The sequence below is a fragment of the Danio rerio genome, chromosome 18 (genome assembly GCF_052040795.2).
Source record: "Danio rerio strain M-AB ecotype USA chromosome 18, GRCz13ab, whole genome shotgun sequence".
NCBI classification, from domain to species: domain Eukaryota; kingdom Metazoa; phylum Chordata; class Actinopteri; order Cypriniformes; family Danionidae; genus Danio; species Danio rerio.
The window spans coordinates 10,373,446-10,395,729 of NC_141038.1; the positions used below are offsets into that span (position 1 = coordinate 10,373,446).

Consider the following 22,284-nt stretch of genomic DNA (forward strand, 5'->3'; position numbering starts at 1 on the left):
TGTTGCAACTGAACAACAGCAAAAACTACCATGAAAATGATCAATGTTAAATGTGTTAAATGCCAGTCTGAACACCACTTTACATGACATGTATTGCCATATTGAAAGCAACAGCTGATCAACTATCTCAGATCTTGATAATAATAATAACTAAACATATAGTTTAAACATGGACATCAGAACTGTGAACTCAGTGCAAAGCAACAACTCACTCAGAGCAAACTATCAGTTACTCAGCTTGTACTTATAGCAATGTGAAGATATTTAATATTTATCAATCGCATAATAAACCTGTCCAGTTTTTTTGTGCACTATTTTCACAGGAATGTTGTCAACACAGGCTCATTGTGAAAACGTACCTCCGCATCCGTTTCTGGAGAGTGCAAATTATGTAGCTAGAGTTATGTATGGCTGCATTTCATCTTGAAATGAACGCCATGGGGCTGGATGACGTGGCCGTTTTTTTTCACGCTTCCAGCTCACCGCTTACCTCCAAGTTCAAGTCCAGCAAAGAACGGTTTCAGAAAGCAGGTAAAACAAAAACGAAAGGCAAAAAATGAAATAAACAAGTGAATAACAGGGTAAGAATGTGGTAAGATCTGAAAATGTGGTAAAAATTAGGCAGCCACGAGGGCTTTTCTTTTTCTGGATTGCCTTTGAAAACACTGTTGGATGTGTTTAGGGAAGGCGGTAGGCGCTACTCAATCGGTGCTTTTGAAAACACTACCAGTTGGGTTTAGGGAAGGGGGCGGGTGGGGTTATTGGCCGGTCAGTCAGTCAGTGGACAGCGGCCTCTGGTGGGTTTATGTGAGAACAGCAGGCACGAATGGCATTCAAGAAAAAAAAAACTGAAACTGCAAATAAACGTACCTCCTGGGACATATTTCGTGGTCTCCAGTAATGTATGTTGGGGTACGTATCAAAAACAAGCCTGGGTTGAATATTGTTGCACCACATGTTTTTAGAATTATTACAATGAGTTTACAGTTAAGAGCTATAAGAGCAAATGATAGTGACCTGAACTCTCAGTGGAAATTCTTCAGTCACTTCCTGCACTCAAGGTGTGTTTATCTGTCCAACCATCCAGTCAGCCCGTCTAAGACCACCAGAGCTGTAACAACTGCATCAACACTTCAAAAGCCAAAGCTGCCACTCTCTCTCTTTCTCAGTCTCTCCATCTGTTTCACTCCGAGTGGCTGGCAGTTGGTTTGCGTCTTTTCTTTTGAGACAGTGTTTTAAACAAAGGGCTCAGGTTAAACAGTATCACAGATGTTCATTGATGGTATAGGTGAACACACACATGCTTTCATTTACTTTACTGGTCTTGCTTGACAAAATTGTTCCAGTATGGACGTGTGAGTAAGAGAAAAAGCCGGAGGTGCGTTTCCTATATGAATATTTCAAACAGGAAGGATTTGTGATGTCTTGCGCAATGAGACTTGTTTGATTTGTTCGGTCACAATGAATGTGCTTCACTGATGAAAAGAAAGGACAGTGCAGAAATAATCAACATTGTTTATACAAGTTTGCTGATTTTAGTACTGTGCTGGCATTTTAGAAAGCTAGATTGCTGCGATTGTGGTAAATTACTGTCTTCTAGTGTAATTTTGGTACTTACATCAACTTTTAAAAATTATTTTAGCCAATTTGGTTGTCTAAACCATATGTGGGGATGCAGTATGTGCCTAGTTCTTTTCTATGTGATGAATAGAGAGCTGCGATAATCAATAAAATATGTCCAAAACCTAATTTTTTTTTAACTAGTTTCTGGTTTCTGCAGCCAATTATAGCATATTCATATTGTAAACTGATAGATTTGGGAAAGTGCTGTCGATTAATTTGCGTAATAACCTCAGTTGATTATGCATGACTGTCACCATCACCAGTGAGCTAAGCCTATGCAGATAGACACATCTGCCCCTACATGAACTACAACTACCAGGTCTAATGCAATCTGGTCTAATACAATCACACACAGGTGAAGATTATTCTCACTGGTTACCTGGACTGTAAACACAGCACACACACACACACACACACACACACACACACACACACACACACACACACACACACACTTCTTTGCTGAGTCTTGTTCACTGTTTTCTGTAACTCTATGAAGCGTAATTCTGCTCTTCCTTGTTTGATCCTAGCCTTGTTTTCTTGTGTATGTTGTTTTCCGCCTGTATCAACCTTTCCACCTGTGACTTTGACTATGCTTCTTGATTACCCCTATGCTACTGTTTGCTCCTGTTTGACCGTTGCCTTCCTGACCATTCTCAGCTTAAGAAACTGCACGTAGATCCTCAACTTTGCTGACCAGCATCCCTTCGATTACAATGAAACAATGGTTTGTGAGTTAGTTCTTTTGTCCACCAATACAATTTGTCCAGGCCATAGTAAATTTGTTTTATTAGAATGCATATAAGACTGCTTTTTGAATGATTGTGTGACACTAAAGGCTGGAGAAATAGAACCTGTGATTTTAAAATGCACTAATAATTTACATTTATTTTTAAATTTATTATTTTTAATTAAGTTGCATTTTTATTGTATTTGGATCAAATAATTTAAAACTCGGCATGATGATCATGTTTATGCCAGATTTATGACTAGCTATGTTGACTTGGTAATGTCAAGTTGTCATAACAAAGACACCGACATGTTATGATGTATTTATTTGCCATCATTGGATTCTCACTTTTGTATCAGGAATAGAGATGTCCACTGCTCACCTCCATGATGCAAGAGAGGACACCATCATACTTTGGGCACAAACCTTGGAAAAACTTAAATGTTTACTAATCTGAATCAAAAAGACACCCCCCACCCCCCCTTCCAACTTTAGCTTTTTTATTTTAATTGACATTGTTTAAGGTTCCCTGTTTGGGCTTCTGCTAACTTTCCTTCGTCATTGTAGACCTTTTTCAGCACAGTTTCAAATATCTGTTTATTTTTAATCTTTTTATTATTCATTTTGAGCTGGGTTACTATTACTCTTACTTAATCTTCAATACATAGTGTATTGCTCTTGCTGTAGATCTTGTGTATTGATGTATTGTTTTAGTATATCTCTATCATTTTATTCTTTAGTTCATTCATTCATTTTCCTTCGGCTTATTACCTTTATTCAACAGGCGTCACCACAGTGGAATGAACCTCCAACATTTCCAGCATATGTTTATACAGCAGATGCCCATCCAGCTGCAACTCAGTACTGCAAAACATCCATACACACTTATTCACACACACACACACACACACACACTACGGCCAGTTTAGTTTTTTCATTTCACCTATAGCGCATGTCTTTGGATTGTGGGTGAAGCCGGAGCTCCCGGAGGAAACCCACGGAAACACAGGGAGAACATGCAAACTCCACACAGAGATGCCAACTGACCCAGACGGGACTCGAACCAGCAACCTTCTTGCTGTGAAGCGACAGTGCTAACCACTGAGCCACCATGTCTCCCTTATTCTTTAGTTATCCTTTTTTATTATTACTATTATTGTGGTTGTTGGCATTATCATTGCTAATAATATTGTTTAACAACCTCCTGTAATCCTGTATGTTGTTTATTACATGTATTTTTTCAATGCTCACTGTTATATGCTGATCATCTACATCATATGTTTTTGTGTGTGTTCACATAATTTCAAATCAAATAATAAAAATTTGATGGACAAAAAAGCTGTGTTTGTTTGCCAAGTTGTCACACAGTGTCTCAAACTATGTAATCTTTGTATTAAATGGCATATCAACCAACTCTTAATGACAGTTTAAAATCTCAGTCACGTTCACGACATGTCATGATTATAAAGATGTAATGTCAGTATTAAGAACTCTTTAAGAAAAGGGTTACATATAATTGTTTCTTGCACAAAGTAATATGTTTTTGAATGTCTATCAACTGCAGAGATGGTGTATTTACCACATCTGCCAGCAGGGGCAAAGCTAACTAGTAAGATCTTTGACCCTTTTGCTGCTAGTTTCCTTTTTTAACACGTCAGTTTCTTTCATGTTCTCTGTCATTGTTTGTTGATATATTGTTCTAAGCCGTAATTGCGGCTCAGTTCTCTAAGTGCTCTAAGAGCACATGTTGATCTCTAGAGACTACTGAGGTTGAATAAAAGTTTAACAAAACGTTCCCCTGTGGACAGGTGTGATGCATCACACCGACTCCTCTGCGTATACATAATAATTGTAATCATTTCCAGAATCCACTCACAGGAAGCTAATCAAATGAAAAAAAGAAGGATTATCCAAATATGATTGATTATAGAAGCCGTAGAGCAGATCTCTGGTGACAGAGAGGGAATTTAATTGGCCAAACGAATGCTACAACATGAAGCATTTGTCCTGTTAGCCGGTGACAGTAGGTTTCCGTCTGATGTCTGCTCGGAGTTGTAGACACAAGGTTTTCCCTGAGGAAGATTGATGATTGGGTGTTGGGTGTCCCAATGCTGGAGTGAAATATGCTCAGTGGCTGTTGCAAGCAGAAGTGCAGACGTTAGGTCATGCTGTCTGTAGTGATGGAAAGGAAAATGAGAGGACTTTTGCCAGATATAATGCTCATATAGTGGACAGGCCAGATCTGGACGACTGCTAGAAAACACAGGGGCATTCCTCAAATGCAAGCACACAATCATAAAAACATCCATAGGCAATAAAACCTGCAGACATTTTAAAGGAATAGTTCAGCCAGAATTATTTTCCATCACCCTTGTGTCAATTGAAACATGTATTTTCTTTTGAATCGTTTTTTTTTTTCTTTAAGATAAACATTGCAGAAAGAGTAATTAAAAGAAATATTATAATATAGTATTTAATGTTATTCATATATTATTATTTTCTTATTCTAGTCTAGGTTAGGTAGTGCATCAGAGATGTGAATATTTCCTGTTCTGTATAGATGTATCTTTCTTTTTGGATACTTGGGGTATTGGGTCAATATAATAGCTTGTGTATTTTGTATTTATTTATATTCTTTGGCTGTCGTGTCTCATTTTCTCCAACTCTCCTATCTACCTGATTGTGTCCCATTTGTTGTCTGTGATTTTCAATATATTTTTGTAAATATTTTCTGTTCTTTCAATATACATATTGTTGCACTTATTGTCACCATCTCTGTAAATAAAACTCACTTCATTGAATTTAGTTAGTCATGGTATTTTGTCCCTTACTCATTGATATTGTGTTTACCTATGTGGTTCACCCAAAATTAATGTTAATTTCCCCTTCCTTAACTGACCATCTTTAAGATTGGTTTATATACATACAGTGGGGGAAAATTATTGAACATGTCAAAAAATACAAACATAAAAATAAAACAAAGCAATATATATATATATATGTATATATATATATATATATATATATATATATATATATATATATATATATATATATATATATATATATATATATATATATATATATTGTACACACTGTATATACAGTGGAGGAAATAAGTATTGAGCTTGTCAAACAATACAAACATAAGATTAAAACAAAGCAAAAAAAAAAAGTTATGTTTAATAACAATAGAATGACACAGGAAGAAAGTACCCAATACTAAAATGTGTTTAATACTTTATAGAAAAATTAAAAAAAGGCTTTTTAATGATCTCAGCTTAAAGACGTCGTAGGTGTGATTTTTTATTTATTTTTTCTTCTTCACAGACTTCTACAGTGTAAAAATCTTGATGGTTCTGTGGGTCTCGTCTATCAGATCTGATCCTTGTTTTGTATTTTATATTGGATTCTAGTCAAGGGATTGGCTGGGCCTTTCTACAGCTTGATTTTCTTTCTCTGAAGCATCTGAGAATTTCCTTTGTTATGTTTTGGATCATTGTCTTGCTGAAATGTCTACTCTGGCTTCATCTTCATCAGCCTAGTAATGTAGATGTCGGACTGAAGCAGCTGATATTAATTTACGATGATGATGGGCAGAGGATTGCTAATAAACTACTGACAGATTTCAGCTGCTGTCTGGACTTTCACTGCCTTTCTACACCTCCCTTTCTTCATGTTCAATACGTTTTTCCTGTGTAATTTTTTTTTACTACTTAGTCATTTGCAAACTAATTAGCTTTGTTTTCTTTTCATATGTGTATTTCTTTGTTTGTTACCAACCAATTTCAAATCAACGGCACCTTCAGAATAATGTTTTATGAGAAAAATGGTGACGTGTTCAATTATTTCCCCCACTGTATATACACCTAATATTATATGGAAATACAGCAAATATTACTTACAGCTACATTAATAATGCTAAAACAACTTTATTTGTAAATAAAACATTCATTATCAAAGTCATTTTACAAAATAATGAATACTTTCTCAGTCATTTAAGTATATATATTTTTCAATGTAGTCTAATAATGACTTTAAAGATTATAATCTTTAAAGTTTAGTTGGTTTAACATTATTTATATTGTATTACTCATGTGAAAGCTCTATTTGTCTTTCTCTTTCTAGTAGTGATGGTGGTCCTCTGAGAATGTGGTCTAGTAGATGTTCATACAGCTGTGATAAAGCGAGGATGACATAGCCGTCTGTACAGCTCTGGGCGACTGATGCTGGTTTTAATGCAGCACGGAAGAAATATTGACCAATTAGACTGTTGACCTGTCAGATGTTGCCTGAAGGGTAAGTGCTGGATGCCCTAGAGTAACCCACAGCAACGACGGGTCATTCTACAAAGAGGCTCTCTTAACCAATTACTATATTAATGTCAGTCTGGGTCACTGCGTGACATGTCCTGCCCTTTGGTTTTCATCAGATTCTTTTAAGTTGGTTTGATGAAAGTTATGTACAGTCAAAAAATCTTTAGACCACACTAAAAAGTTATGTTTAGTATCTTAAAATCTTTCAAATGTAGGATTAAACATCTTTAGGCTTTTTAAGAAAAGTTGATTTTCAAAAATGTTAAATTATAGTTCTTCATTTAATCAAAATGTAATTCATTTATTTTTAGCTATTCCGTTCATAGTTTTGTATTTATTTATTTATTTATTTATTTATTTATTTATTTATTTATTTATTTATTTTACAGGGACAATGCTCATTAATCAACAGTAAAACTGTAGATGAACCAGAGTTAGCCACAAGGGATCATTTTCATCTGCTGTCCCTTGCCAGATTTTAAAAAGGCAACCTAAAATCAAGAAACACATCATCACATATACAGTATCAGTACAGTTATTTACACCAAAAAGACTAAACATATAATAAGAGTTTTATAAAAAAGCAAGATAAAAGAATTACACTTGATTTGCTTTTAGTCATTTCTTTTACTTGTATTTAAATTTTAAATAGTTTGTAATACCCCTTAAATCAACAGGAAGTGTTTCCCAAAAATGACTGTCTCTAACTGTGAAGACTGACGTCTAAACTGCATAGCACAGTCTCCTCTAGAAAAACACCATGTTGCTTTGCCATTATTTTTCTTTATGTCATAAACTCACCTAATGAAGGTGGAGCATACACATTTAAAATTTTTACAATCATACAAGCATCAGCCAAATATTTCAGATTATTAAAGCTTAAAAAATAATGTTTTTGTATTATATAATAATCATACCTAATGATCTTCTGATCAAATATTTTAAGTGTCTGTTTATGAAGTGAATCAACTGATTTTAAAATTGTTTTACTGGTGTGTGACTAGTAAAACAATATGCGATATGTGAAAAAAAAATCATGGAGTGCATAAAACCTTTTGCTGCTTCTTTAGTCAAGTGAGGTCTCACAGTATATGCCTGAAGTTGGCTAGATGTAACGATTTTAACTACCTTTTTGACATGCTTTTGGAACGTTAAAGCAAAAGTTCTTCAAAAATAGTTTGCTGTTCTTTTCTTTAAAAAGTGCTAAATTGTAAATACAGTATAAGCCGTTTCTACCGTATCGAACCAAACATGTTACAATTTATTTTGCTAGATTTATATTTATTATTATTATTATTTATTTATTATTATTATTATTATTTTTAAGTATTTTATTTTTGGTCTTTTTGTCTTTATTAAGTGGATAGAACAGTATTTCAGACAGGAAGCGAAGTGGGAGAGAGGGGGGGGTAGGGATGGGAAACATCCTTGAGCTTGGATTAGAACTCGGGATTGGATTAGATCCTCCGGGGGGTACAGAGGCGTTCCCAGGGCAGCCGAGAGACATACTCCCTCCAGCGGGTCCTGGGTCTTCTCCTGGTATAACATGCCTGAAAGTAGGCATCCAATGCAGTAGGCATCCGAAACAAATGCCCGTGCCACCTCAGCTGACTTCTCTCGATGTGGAGGAGCAGTGGCTTCACTCCAAGCTCCTCCCGGGTGACACCCTGTGAAGGAAACAAATTTTGGCATGACCAGGGTTGCAGAAGCATAACATTTGGGCCTGGGAAGAGTTTGGGGAGACTTAAAATACATTTAAATGAAAATGTTTCCACAAAAATGAATGAATTGAATTAATTAATTAATTAATTAATAAATGCTTCATGTGGTAAGAATGTAATTTTATAGAGAGTTTGTTTTAAATAAACAGGCCCTAATTGACTTTTATTTTGTCCAGAATGTTGGTATTTACTTCTCTTCCTCTTTCAGATTCTTTGATATGGAAATTAGCATAATGTCTTCTTATAGTAGATGCATGCATTAAACATATAATAATTAAAGCTAAGAGTAATAATGGCAGTATAATTACTTTTCCAGGGAACCGCCTCAGGATGTACTGGTGTGTGCGTTTGACTTCAGCAATGTGTCTTCTCTTTCTCTCCCCTGGGTTCACTTTTCACAGGTGCACTGAGCTTAACCCACTCTGACCCTCTTAATGAAGCACTCTGGGGCTTCCTGTGACCCTTCACCTCTCTCTTTAACCTCTTTCTCTGTCTGTGCACACAGTGGACATTAGCATGAAGAGCCTTGAGGACACAATAGCTTGAAAACATCAGGACAGGAAGTGTGTATGATCTGGCCAATGAGATGTTCTACAGGAAAACAGAAGTTGAAAGAAATGTTATAGATTAGATTGATCTGTCTGTCTACTGCAGAGATCAAAATGAAAGGACAATTTATAAACACTCGTTAGCTTCATCATTCACAATGTGAAGGAAATTTGTTAGAAGAACAGTGTTTTACCAAATATACAGGACAATTGTATACAGTTACCCTTTATTTTGTGGACAGCAATTTGATTAAAATTAGAGACAAAGATTGTTGTATGTATAATGATAACAATTCCTGCAGGTTACAATAGTCAAAATGAGTAGGACGAGTAGAGACCCTTGCTTTGAATGAACTCATCCATTCATTCTTTTCTCATTCCATCCACCCTTCCATCCACCATTCTGTAAATCCATCCATCCCACGTTCAGTAATTCCACCCATTCTGTGATTCCACCCATCCTTCCATCAATCATTTTTACATCCATCCATCCATCATTCTGTAATTCCATCCATCCATGCATCCATCTCATGTTCAGTAATTCTGTCTATCCGTATATCCATCCATCCATCCATCCATTCAACTTTCACTAATTCAATCCATTCACCCATTGTTCTATAACTCTATTTATCAATCCTTTTATCCACCCATCCATGCATCCATCCGTTCACCCATCCATCTTCTTTTATTAATTCCTTCAATACTTCCCTCCACCATTCTGTAAATCCATCTATCCATCCTTTCACTAATTCCACACATCCATCCATCATTCTGTAATTATATCCATCCATCCATCCATCCATCCATCCTTATATCCATCCATCGTTCAGTAAATCCATCCATCCATCCATCCATCCAATGTTTATTATTTCCATCCATCCATCCATCATTGTGTAATTCCATTTATCCATCCATCCATCCATCCATCCATCAATCCATCCATCCATCCATCCATCTATCCATCTATCTATCTATCTATCTATCTATCTATACATCCACAAGTTCTTCCACCCATCCATCCATCCATCCCACCTTCAGTTCTTCCACCCACCCATCCATCATTTTGTAATTACATTCATTCATCCATCCATCCATGATTCCATCATTTTGTAAATCCATCCATCCACCATGCTGTAATTTCATCCATCCATCCATCTCATGTTCAATAATTCTATTCATCCATCCTTCCATCCACCATTCTGTAAATCCATCCATCGTTCTGTAATTACATCCATTCATCCATCCTTCCATCTACTATTCTGTAAATCCATCCATCCATCCATCCCACATTCAGTAACTCCAACCATCTATCCACCATTCTGTAATTCCATCCATCCCATGTTTAGTAATCCAATGTTCAGTAATTCCATTAATCCATCCATCCAAATTCATCCATCCATCTATCCATCCATCCAATGTTCAGTAATTCCATCCATCCGTCCTTCAATCCAACAATCTTTCCTTCCATCCATCCATCCTTCAATCCATCCATTCATCCATTTATTTTTCTATCTGTGTATCAACTTAAATATACAGTTTTTTTTATAAATTGGTTGAAATTAATTTGCCAGATATGTTCTCTATTAAATAATTTTAAATATAAGTCAAATCAACCAAGACTCTATCCTGAATATCAGTTTCTCTCTTAGTTTTAACGCCATGTGGAATTACTTGTAGTTTTTAATAAAGACGTTTAAATTATGACTGGTGCCACGGAGAGAAAGTCACTGAATATGGGTTAGTTAAAAGAGTTAATCTGATTGGTCTGTGGAGATTTATTGTGGGACTGCTGGTGTTGTTATAGGTGTCAGTAAGTCATATGAGCATGTGGCCCTTTCTTCCCAGGGTGCCTCTCGGTACACTGTTTTATTAAAGTTTACCATGGCTAATGAGGCTGGGCCATTTTAGGTCTTTCATATACTTTTCTCCAATTCTGACAAACACACATATATAAGCTTCAGTAATTTACTAGTTTTACTGCCAGCTTCGACATCAGTAATGGAGGGTCAAAAAGGTGAGTGTTCAGTGCAGAGAGTAAAAAACAATGATTGCTGCCATTTTCTTTCTATCTATCTGTCAATCTATTTATCTATATATCTATCTGTCTATTTTCCATCTTTCCAATAATTCATCTATCTATAACATTTATATCTATCTAATCTGTTCTTTCTCACTTTTTGCTTTCCACCTATGTCTGTTTGCCTACTGTTTTATTCATTCATCCATCCACCCACCCATCCTTCCTTCATCGTTTTGTAATTTCATCCATCAATAAATCCATCCATCTATACAGTACATCCATCCTTCTGTAATTCCATCCATACATTCATCCATCCATCCATCTATTCATCATTATGTAATTCCATTAATTCATCCATCCATCTATCCATCCATCTATACATACATGCATCCATCCATCCATCCTTCTGTAATTCCATCCATTCTTATCCATCCATCATCCATCCATTCATCGGTCTGTAATTCCATCCATCCATCCATCCATCCATCAATCCATTCATCCATCCATCCATCCGTCCGTCCGTCCGTCCATCCATTGTTATTTTGATTTCATTATTATCTTTATCAAAAATTTATATATTTCAAATAATCTATCTATCCAATGTTATCTTGCCTTCAATCTATGTCTGTTTTACCCATCTATCCATCCATCCATCCATCATCCATCGATCCATTTTGCTGTTTCAGTAAATGTTTTCATCCATTCACCAATTTTTGCTGTTTTAGTAAATCTTTTTATCCATCTATCTATCCTTTTTTGCTGTTTCAGTAAATCTTTTTATCCATTCATCCATCCATCTATCCATCCATTTATCAATTTTTGCTGTTTTAGTAAATCTTTTCATCTATCTATCTATCCTTTTTTGCTGTTTCAGTAAATCTTTTTATCCATCCATCCATCCATCCATCCATCCATCCATCCATCCATCCATATTTGCTGTTTCAGTAAATCTTTTCATCCATCCATCCATTTTTGCTATTTTAGTAAATCTTTTCATCCATCCATCCATCCATCCATCCATCCTTTTTTGCTGTTTCAGTAAATCTTTCCATCCATCCATCAATCCATTTTTGCTGTTTCAGTAATCTTTTCATCCGTTCATCCTTCCATCCATCCATTTTTGCTGTTTCAGTAATATTTTCATACGTCCATCCTTCCGTCCATCCTTTTTTGCTGTTTCAGTAAATCTTTTCATCCATCCATCAATCCATTTTTGCTGTTTCAGTAATCTTTTCATTCATCCATCCATCCATTTTTATTGATTCAGTAAGTCTTTTCATCCATCCATCCATTAATTTTTGCTGTTTCAGCAAATATTTTCATCCATCCATCCTTCCATCCACCCACCCATCCATCCATCCATTTTTGCTGTTTCAGTAAATTTTTTCATCCATCCATCCAACCATTCATCTATTTTTTTGCTGTTTCAGTAAATCTTTTCATCCATCAATCCATCCATTTGTGTTGTTTCAGTAAATCTTTTCATCCATCAATCCATCCAGTTGTGTTGTTTCAGTAAATCTTTTCATCCATCAATCCATCCATCCCAATCATCCATTGAATCCTTCTACATTTGTCATTCTATTTATTTTCATGCCTTCATTAACCCATATGTCCATCTATCTTCTTACCAAAGGTTGTTTTACATCTATGATTTAGCATTTACTTTTGCAAACAGCTATGAAGAAAACCAAACTCTAGTGTTTAATAGCTTTTTTTTTACTTTATACTTCTAGCAGTTGCACATTTGTCAGTGGCTCCCTTAACAGAACATGCAATGAACTTAGCGAAAGGGATGTGAACTGGAAAGCTGTATATGTGGTGATTAGAGACCTGCACGTGTAAAGGAAGCACTAACAGTGGCAATATCTTTCAGTAATGAGGCTGATAACAAGGTTGCGTTTGTGCCACAGCACCCCAGTACCTGCACTCTGACTTTAACGAGACTAAATGTGGCACCAATTTAAGCCTCAGAATTTTTAACACACACTTCGGAAGCCTTTTCATTTGTATTTAGCTTTGCCTGGAAATGCCATTATAAAGCCACTGTCGTATTTTTCACAGATGCCATTAAAACGTTCTGCCCACATCACAATGCATGTGCTATTTCTTAAGTGAAGTGTTTTATGTATGGTTTATGTAGGCTTGACATACACTGCATGTTTTGTGTCTCTAATCAGCTATTCTTTAAGCTTATGGCACTGAGAGTGTTAACAAACACCTTTATTTAACCAACCTTTCAGTAATGACCTCCTTAGAGACACACAAACACCCACACACACTCTCTCATACACACATACACACACATGTCCACTCTGCTCCCACGCCGCTAATGACTTTGAATCGTTCATAATTGTTTTTCCATTAAAGTTGGCTTTTCAAATGACTGCATCCTGTGAATGGTTTCTGGAGCAAAGTAGGCGCATGGTTAATGGAATTATTTTTATGGTGCTGTCTGAATTGGGCCAATTCATAAAACACAAAGTTTATAGAAAGATGTCTATAAATGCTGTCTGGAAATGGTGCTGTTCTGTTGTATCTTTTCAGAACAGTATTCGGTAGTCAACATATTTATGATCAAACATTTAGCATTTAATTGACTCAAACAGAGGTTAAATCTTGTCAGAGGTTAATTCTTGATTTATTTATAATGCATTACTTAAGTCACTAAGAGACAATACACAGTTTGGATTTATTATACATTTTTACTTTTATTAAAATTACTTTATTATATAATTAATAATTATTCATTATATTAATTTATAGGACAAAAACTATTTCACTGCCTCCTCTTTATTAAGGCCCAATTACATTTCTACTTAGTCCATCCCATTACTTCTACCCCACATTTTACGCGTTCACATGAAGGGATCGGCATGTCCCAATTCTCTTTAGCTTGAAGGCGTAGGGCTAAGGGGAAGGGCTAGATAGCCCTTGAAAAGGAGATTTTTTAAGACCACACTCGAAACCAAGGGCTACAAAAATTTCCCTGAATACACCCGCTACAACTGAAACATGGCTGCGCACGGAAGGAGATGCACAAATTAGTATTTTTTTTAATTATTAGGAATTTTTATAACAAACACCACATGTTTTAATACATTAATAACCGCATTCATGTTTTACTGGTAACGCTAAAAGAAAACATACATTTTGCTATCTATAATCCATAATAACTCCTGTATTGTAGTCCCACAACATTCTGTCATTCGATGACACTCCAATACCCTGTCAGAAAAGTCTAGTGCCTGGAAATGGCCTATTTACAATGTCTAGTATAATATAATGTTGTTTATGTGTGTTTACATAGATAAATTTGGCCACTGAGTAAATGCACAGTACGGTCATGATCTTATTGCCGCATCATGTTGTTATGATAACATAATATCATTGCCTTCAGTGATTTCCTGAAGATAAATACCCCAAATAATGCAACTGGAATAACTACAGCAGTCACCATTATCAATCTCATAGAAAATAAGAGATCGAGATGACATATGGCGATGTGTGCTGGTGTTGTAGTGGTGTCCCATTTCTTAGGGGTCAATTTTGAAACCCTTCCCCTTCTTACTCCAAGGGCCAAAGGGAAGTAGTAGGAGTAAAAACTTTTAATTGAGATTGGGCCTTTGTCTAAAATTTGTCATAGTTTCCCATTATTCACCAAAAGCACCGCCCAATTACTAAATTTGAAATTATTTTAACTTTTCTTCTTTTTTTGTTTTCTTGTTGACTTTAAGATGTAAGGAACATTATTCTTGACATTTGTATTGTAGCATACTCATTTTAAATAATAGCTACATTTTACTTTAAACTGGTAAGCTCCTCTCCCATTGAGTACAAAAAAAAATAAAAATAAAAACATTTTTTTTTTTGTTTTTGTTTTGCATCAAAATTAGTCATTAAGATGTCAAATTGTCCTACTAAATTTTTGGAAGTTTTTTTTTTTGCCCTGATTGTAATTCATAAAAGGTGTTCTTTTAAAGCATTAAGCAATGAAAAACTAACTGGGAACCTGGTGAATCACAACAATATAAACACTGATTTAACACTGATTTGAAGCAAAACGCAAAACGTGTGTGTGTTTGTATGTATATATATATATATATATATATATATATATATATATATATATATATATATATATATATATATTAGTAAGGTCATGAAATGCACACATTGACTAATTGCTGCATAATATATTTTTTTTCGAAATAGAACCACAAACTTTTTGACTCGACGCCTTCCTCAATGTGTGAAACAATTTTTCCACACCACTGTATTTCTAAATTATTAATCACATAATGTCATCTATTATCTTCTCAATCATTAAAAACAATCCAATCCAATTATGTATATATAACAAATAACATCATAATATCATAAAAAAAATATTGCATCCACCTACAAAAACACCATCATCTCCATACTCAAAGACGACAGATCTGTTCAAAGAATCAAAATAAAATCATCATCACTTATTTTCATAAATTCACCAAATAAAAAAACTCAACACTTGGTTACTTCATAAACTTAAAATCCATTTTTCACAATAGTATAGGTAATCAACATTACATTAAAGAAACACAGAGATCCAATTCTTTGAAAAATAAAACTACAATTCCATGAAGCACTTCGAATAATACGATTATTTAAAATAGATAAACCAGATATTGCACCCTATAGCTGTTTGGTATTATAGTGTCTCTGCTAGTTGTGATAATAAAAGCATGAATAATGTTTTTTAATAGTATAAATCAGTTTGAAGACTCTGGCATAAAATGCATGCTTTACAATGTTTATAAAAGTACATTTGTACATGTGTAATGAAGTGTGAACGGTAAAATCACAAGACCCGACATCATTAAAGATACAGCAAGAAATAATAAGCAAATAAAGCATTAAGCAACACATTTTCAGTCAAAGTTTGCAGTAAATGCCATTAAGTTGACAAATGGCATGAATTATTAGACTAAATGCATACCTTAATGTATATTGCATGGGGTTGTAAAAATAGTACATGGCACACAAGCCACACGGATACATACTCGCACATGTATTTACATGCAGGCCTAGACAGACATGTACAACAATTTCAGCCTTAATGACATTTTCTGGTCAGACAGAATAGAAAGGGTCATCTCTAAAACAATTCCCCCCTGACCTGTTGAGTTTACTTAACCAGGGACAGACAGTTTATCGCTGAACAGTTCTCCCCACTCCACTGAGCACAATTACAAACTACCGTCATTAGAGCCTCTCACAGGATACAGCTACAAGCCCGACTGATTCATGTGAGGAATGTAGAACACACACACACACATTCAACATGCACAAACCTACACATGCAAGATGCAGTCATTTAGGTTCAACCATATGCATTATCAACAAGAATATGAAATTGGTTCTGCTCACACATTTATTACCTAAAAAACTCCAGTCATGTTCTTGTTTCATAAATAAACTTGCGAAATTTACCTATGGGACAAATGACTTTTAGATATTATTTTACGACTGAGTGGGTTATCACACTCAACATACAGATCTGGTTACGGATCTGAAAGGTATATGACTATATTTTACTGGCAGGCAGCAGTGTGGACGGCCTGTGGGGTCCTGTGCAGTTTCCCTTAAGAGTGCAGATGCCCGATAAGCTTGTAACACCAGACCACAGGCATTGCATACAAATCCTGAATATACTATGCTCCATTCTTTCTCTCGTTCTCATTGATGCCAATCTCTGTGGACGGAAGACTAAAGGCCCATATTCCAGAGAAAGAGAGAGATTTTATTTTTTTGGGAGGCTGGGTCAAAATGTTCTTATCTTCCGGAGTTATTAGTAGACCTGACTTTGTAATGAAGTCTCGATACTGAGATCACTCCACAGCAACAGACCGGCCAATGACAGCTTGCCTTAGGCAAATCATTGTGTTTTGAATGAAAATTTAATAATGTGTATTCCGAAGTCCTGCCAGCACAGAACATTTTAGACTTGGAAAGGTCTGTCGTTTTTAAATGAAGGGTGTAACTCAGGTTTAATAGATCATTGAGGATTAATAGAACGTGACAGAATCTTCTTCTTCACTGGAAGATGAAAATTGACAATCACATGGAAAGTATTGTGGGATTTACAAAGCATGTACTGTGTTAGTATATCAGCATCTGCCAGGATTCAAACTCATTTTGTGAACTATGTGACTATTTTATTTAACAAACGCTTCTTTTCCTCTACTAACTTACCCTGTAGTCTTCATTTAATGGTGAAACTTGACTCACCTTGCCCTGGGGCCTACATTGTATGTCGTACATTGCAAAAAGAAAAAAAAAGGTAATTTTCCTATCTGTATTTGATTTGTTTTTCATTTTTGTTTATTTGTCAGCTGTACCAGGAGGACGGACCACAAGCAATCAGCTAAAACCACAGATTGCCAGATTGGGAAGCTATGGCATCAAACCAACCCTTGGTTACTAAAACAGATTAGCACAGGTACTGTATAACTGGTAGGAAGTATAGGATTAGAAACATGCTTCTTTATATGATCAATACACTTAAAAATGTTTTAATTAGTAACCCATAAGTAATTTAGCAGCAATTTGTGATTAGTTAGATTAAATATTTTTAATCTAAATATTTCCATGTCTACAATGAATGAGCATCTTTTATATGCACTTTTGAATTGTTTTTACAATGCTTAGTTTGTTCGCAAGATGTTTTGTATTTATTTGTGTTTTTATATTTACATTTTTTTATTTTAAAGGGGAACTATAGTAAAAAAAAAATCACTTTTATAAGAGTTTTAAAGCAACAGTTTGTGAATATAATTAGCTTCCAATGGTGTTATGAGTACACTTCATAAAAACATTCTGCAGAAACACTTTGATTGACATTTTCCCATACGTGTCATTAAGGAAGAAAGCCCACCCATTAGTGATGATTTTTTTCCCTCAATACAATATGTTAGTCTTGTTTTTTTAATCTCTCTCTATGCTGGCACATAGGTTTTCATAGCTCCACCCTCTTAAAAAAAGCACAATCTCATTTGAATTTAAAGCACCAGTTACCAAAATAGCACAGTTAGGATTAAACCCTAAAAGGGGCAGTTTCATAGAGGAATAAAATATTATTTGAGCATTTTGAGCTGAAACTACACATACATACTCTAGACCTATTTTACATTTTGTAAAACGGGGCATAATAGATCCCTTTTATATAGTGCTTAGTTTTTTAAAAAGTATTTTTTTTTTTTTGAAGAGACATTCTCCAAAATAATTAGTCTGACGTTATTTATATATATATATATATATATATATATATATATATATATATATATATATATATATATATATATATATATATATTTTATTTATTAATTTTTTCTGACTAGGGTTGTTATTGACCCTGTTACTGACATATTCAAAACATCTTCTTTTTTGTTAAGAGGAACAAAGAAATGTATGCAGGGTTGGGGCAAATGATGGCCGAATCTTTTTGTATGAACTGTGTTTTAAGGTCATCCAACTTTTTATTTGTCTTTAAAATATAGTTTCAGACACTGTTTAGAAACCAGTTCTATTTTAAAAGTATCAGTTTGGAACTGTATATCATAAATGTCTATGCGAAACCCAGTCCTTAGTACCACCACAAAATAAAGCTTGAATTTTCATATTGCTGTAATATGTTTTTGATCAGGATTTGTCTTTGCTTTCCTTTCCCCCTCCTCCCTGTGAATTAAATAACTATCTGTCCATCACTGATACGCCCAGGCCACAGAAGGGCCAGCAGACAGTAAGTACCACTGGGAGGAGAACAAAGCCCAGTGGTGTCTGTCAGTCACTAGTTAGGCAGGAAGTGCCAATCCCATGTTTCTCACCCTCGTTTCCTCTGTCACTACTAGCTGTGGGACTTTGACCTACTGCCACTGCACAGCTGCCAGCATGACTGGAGAAAAACTGGAAGAGAGAGGAGGAAGACCATACAGTACATTTTCATGATTTTCCTCTTCTGATATACAATTTTTTATTCAATATAAAATCATGTATTTATTTTAACTGTAATATTACACTGAGAACACAAAAATTCCTATGGGGACTGTTAAATACTTGATTCTGATTGGCTGATTAACCCAGGCTCATTTTGAAATCCTACCACTATATACATTACTGGTGAGCACCAAATACGTAGGAGTTCTGTTTTTGTTTTTTTGTTTTTTGCAGTTTTTGTTTTTGTGAATACACCAGAGGCTGCTGTGTACGCTTTTTGAGATCTCAGATTTCTGTTGTGAGTGCCATTCACACCTGCTCTACTCACTTAAATCCGCCAAAGGCTGCTGTTGACCTACTGACTGAATGACTGACTGACCAATCGACTGACCCACCCTCCTTCCCTAAACCCAACCAATAGTGTTTTCAAAAGCAACGATTGACCAGCGCCTATCCCCTTTCCTAAACCCAACCGACAAATTTAAAAAGCAATTCAGAAAAAGAAAAGCCCTTGTCTGACTTTAACCACATTATCAGATTTTACCACATTCTGGCTCTGTTATTTAATTGTTTATTTATTTTCTTGGCTTCTGTTTTTGTCTTACCTTCTTTCCGAAAATGTTCTTCGCTCGACTAGAACTCATCATCATGGTCAACTCTTCTCTGCGTCTCAAGTTCGCAGACGTATGTGGCAAGCAAACTGGACAAACTGGAAACAGCAGAGGTAAGCGGTCAGCTGGTAAGTGCAAAAGCAACTGCTCCATATTGCTCGTAGCATTTGTTTTCCCCCCATTCTAACCCTACTCCTCCTTTTCTAGATGGGTGGCACGTGGCCCAGTGGTTAGCACTGTTGCCTCACAGCAAGAGCGTCACTGGTTCTAGTCCTTATCAAGCCAGCTGATGTTTCTGTGCAGAGTTTACACGGTCTCCCCGTGCTCGCCTGGATTTCCCCCTGGTTCCCCGGTTTTCTCCCACCACCCTAAAACATGCAACCTAACTTAATTGACTAATCCAAATCAGCACCATAGACATCCTAGTAAGTAGTCATCTCTTCATAGCAATACCTAATTGGTCATTAGCCACAAGCAGCATGGGAGATCTACCTGAGCTCAAACTCCCCACCCGCCCTGCAAATGGGAGGGAGCCCTGGGCTCGAGGATCTTATGACCTCAGGGTTCTCTCCTGGGACAGCATGCCAAACACGCTTTATAACCAATCATCAGCTAAGTGTGAACTTTTGAAATGTCAGTTCCTTTGTGACATCATTCTTCAGGAAGTGACATTAGTTTGGAGGGAAGACAAAATAGCCTTCACATAAGCACGCAAAACATGGGATTTGTCTCTCTAAAATATTCCTGTTAATTAAATGTGAATACATTTTATATGAAAAGTATGGTTTTAAAAGTAGGATCAAGCTGATCATAAATAAGCAAATTGTATATAAAATTATACCTGAAGTATCCGATCTTGACCCAAGTCTTTTTGAATGTCCACTATACAGTTTAATGGAAACGCCTCTTTAAATAAGCACAATCATGCAGAGCTAATATTGTAAGTAAAAGCAAGAGAGTTCAGAAAGTACTGCATAATTGTAATGACCCAGCAGTTGTCTCATTATTCTGATTAGAGGAGGCTGGGGATATTCATACTAATTAAATGGAGGTGCAGACTCAACATGATTGACACCATTTAGAGATACGCACACACTAAACCAGTAAAAAGGCAGAAAGGTTAAGTGGGTTATTTTCAGTGGAATACCATTGCTTGCAGATCATGTCAGCTTTTGTGCAAAAAATGAAATCAAATACCCTCAGCTGACTTGGTTATTGAATCAGCTAGTAAATGGCTTTTATATGATTCACGAGGAAAAGTGTCTATTGGGTTTTATGCCAAAGTGGAAAAACCCAAATCATGGGTGGACTCAGAACATGAGGGAAAGGTTGAGAAGGAAAGGTGAACTCCCAGACATGTAGCAAGACATGTTTGCCTTCGTGGTTTATTAGAAGTGCTGGGTGGTTTCTAGTTTATGTTGAGGATGATTTGGGGTGAACAGGTAATGCACAAATTTATTAAAAACTTGAGCTTGTGTGCTTGTCATTATGTAACACCCCAAAAAAGCATGTCACAACTTGTTATATCTGAGATGTCAAAAAGCATACACAGCGGCCTCTGGTGGATTTGCGAACACGAAAACTACCAAAAAAAGTAGCTCCTGGGACATATTTGGCGCTCTCCAGGAATGTATATAGCAGTACATTTTCAGAATGAGCCTGTTGAACCCTTTGTAAACCGTGAAACAACACACTCTAATAAATATTTATCCTCTTTTGGCTAGTACTTTACGATAATGTTCCATTGGTTAATATAATGCACTTATAACAGTATTGGTTCATATTTGTTAACATTAAATGATGTAAGTTTTTTATTGTTAGTTGTTAACTCGGTGCATTAACTAATGTTAACAAACACAAATTTGGATTTAAATTGATTTTATGATAAATAAATGCTTTAGTATTGTTAGTATTAGTGTTGTCATTCTCAGTTCAGGCAGTAAATTCAATGTAACCTTGTTGTAAAGTCTGAACTTTTTTGTTTTTCCAAAATTTTTTATTGTTTGTCACTGACACTTCACTTGTATACACTGTAATCAATCTATATTTAAAACTGAGCATGTGTTTAAATGTGTGCTTTATAAGCCAGACAGTTTTTGTTAACACCCAATGCCTCCCAATAAGGGATGTTTGTTGATGTGAGACTTTAAACAGCAGACTTTAATACAAAATACAAACAATAAAATGATTTGCTGGACACATTGAACAAAGGCTGCATGTCTGAACCATTAGGTAATTCCTCACAGTTCTTACAATGGACACATTTTAAGTATTAAAGCCTACATTTTACTCACGGCATGTGTTTAATCTTTACCATGCGAAACTCACAGATGATGTATTACATGTATCTCCATTTGCCTTCATGTTAACACGCTGTTATGGATGTAAACAGATTCATTTTAAGTAAGTGAATAAGTCACAAGAAAGCTGGTGTGTGGTTGTTGTGCAGTGGCGCTGTACATCAGTTATTAACATCTACACCTACTCCACAACGAAATTCAACCATCACAGTTATTAACGTCTGCACCTTCCACAAACCTAAAGCCAATCATCACAGTTATTAATGTCTTACACCTTCTCCAACCCTTCACCCAACTATCACCGTTATTAATGTCTACACCTTCCCCAACCCTAAATCCAACCATCACTGTTATTAATGTCTACACCTTCCCCAACCCTTAACCCAACCATCACAGTTATTAATGTCTACACCTTCCCCAAACCTAAACCCAACCATC

General features: G+C 35.7%; 1 long non-coding RNA gene across 1 annotated transcript in view; it reads left to right on the plus strand.

The window, feature by feature from the left end:
- LOC147832748 (uncharacterized) overlaps window positions 1-21,024 on the plus strand; it is a 124,774-nt gene extending 103,750 nt beyond the window's left edge. The window contains exons 4-7 of the long non-coding RNA XR_015514734.1: window positions 17,336-17,442; window positions 18,851-19,203; window positions 19,369-20,904; window positions 20,959-21,024. This is a non-coding gene — a long non-coding RNA (uncharacterized LOC147832748). The remainder of the gene's footprint in view (window positions 1-17,335; window positions 17,443-18,850; window positions 19,204-19,368; window positions 20,905-20,958) is intronic.
- The last annotated feature ends 1,260 nt before the right edge of the window (window positions 21,025-22,284 follow it).